Source organism: Trichechus manatus, unplaced genomic scaffold (assembly GCF_000243295.1).
Source record: "Trichechus manatus latirostris isolate Lorelei unplaced genomic scaffold, TriManLat1.0 scaffold00259, whole genome shotgun sequence".
NCBI classification, from domain to species: domain Eukaryota; kingdom Metazoa; phylum Chordata; class Mammalia; order Sirenia; family Trichechidae; genus Trichechus; species Trichechus manatus.
In genome coordinates, this window is record NW_004444195.1 from 2273680 (window position 1) to 2275565 (window position 1886).

The following is a 1886-nucleotide window of genomic DNA, read 5'->3' on the forward strand; positions in this document are numbered from 1 at the left end:
AGGCTCTGCTTCCAGTCTCTCCTTCCTTGGTAGTGGTGGGCTCTTCTCTCTGCTCTGGAATCGGCTCTCCTTTAAGGCCAAACTGACCAATCCCCTTGGTGGGCCACAACTGTCTTATTTGCACATGCCCACCCAATCACCTGGGTGGGCGGGCGTTACAAGACCATGGGCAAGAAAGGCCGTACTAAGTAATTTATCACACTGGCAGGATCATATTGCAAATTGACCTAAGACAAGTTAGTGATGCATAAATATTATGTTCCTTGGGGTAGTTATCAGTAGTCACCAATAAATAGAGCTATTTTTACTAAAACTTTTACCAGGCTGCCTCATGCATTACAGGACATTCAGCATCCTAATCTCTCCCCACCAAGTGTACAAAGTGACCCTTCACCATAATAAGTGTGCCAACCAAAATCCCTTCCACGCTGTTCCAATCATAAGTGTGGGGGACAAAGAAGGGAATATTGAGGATAACTGTTTTAACAAACTTTTGGCTTGAGGCAGGGCGTAAAAGACACAGGGCTGTATAAGCTAAGGGAAATTTCAAACGTTAGCAGCAAAAGAGTTATACACCTTAAACTCTCCAATTGTTATTGATGTTTGCAAGAAATATGAACTGCTGTCTGATGACTCACCCAGAAACATTCTCCATGAGGAGTCCACTCTGAGTTATGGTCCAGAGCTGTGCTATAGAACAATAAGTTATCTAAGGAACAAAGTCAGTCTCCCTGAAGTTGGAAGAACAGTAGGTCAGTAGAAGAGGAAACTATTAAGTGAGGTCAAATGCAGAGGTTAGTGACTGATGTGGAGTCCCAGGTTTTCACCATAGCTTAATCAGTCATGACTTCTCTCGTTTAACCTTATCTGAGAGCTCCTGTGCTCCCTCTAGGCATTTTGACAGAAGTTAACGCAATTCACTACTCAATTCGCCTTCTCTCCTACACTTCCTCTGCTGCCTTCCCAATTTCCCCCACTCAGCACTTATCATATAACACACTAAAGAGCTTATTTATTATGGTTATTATTTATTTTATGTAAACCTCTCCATTTTAGTGCATGCTCCACTGGGGTGTTTTTCTCTTTTGTTCCCTGAGGTATTCCTATTAGAACTCTGCCTGGGATTCAATAAATGTTTGTCTGTTTTGTTATTCTTATTTTATAGATGAGGAAACTGACACAGAGTCAGTGGTAGAACCCGGATTAGAACCTGGATAATTCTGTTTCTAAAGCCCTTGTTCTTACGCTTTCAACTTTGTCTCCCTCTGCCTTCTTCCACAACGTTTGGGTAATGAGTTTCCAGGCTCCTTAGTCCCCAAGACTGGCTTAATCCCCAAGTCATCCATGGCACCCTATTTTTAAGTTCAGTAGTAGCACTTTTATATTTTGTTGTAATTGCCTAATTATCTGTACTTTTCTCCAGCTAGTCTATAAGTTCCTTGAGGGCAGAGACTGAGTTTTGTTTCCCATTGATTTCCCAGGGCCCGGAACATAGTAGTTGTTGTTGTTAGTTGCCCTGAGTTTTCTCTGACTCATGGTGACCCTACGTATAACAGTATGAAACATTGCCTGGTCCTGTGCCATCTTCATGAAAGTTGGTATGTTTGAGTCCATTGTGCCTATTGTGTCACTCCATCTCATTGACAGTTTCCCTCATTTTCACCAATGAGTATGTAGTAGGCCTTCAGTAATTATTTGTGAATTAATACCTGATAACATCTATGGCGCAGTGGTTAAGAACTATGGCTGCTAACCTAAAGGTCAGCAGTTTGAGTCCACCAGCTGCTCCTTGGAAACGCTACGGGGCAGTTCTACTCTGTCCTATTGGATTGCTATCAGTAGAATTGACTCGAAGGCAATGAGTTTTTGTTAGTTTGCTTGTTTAA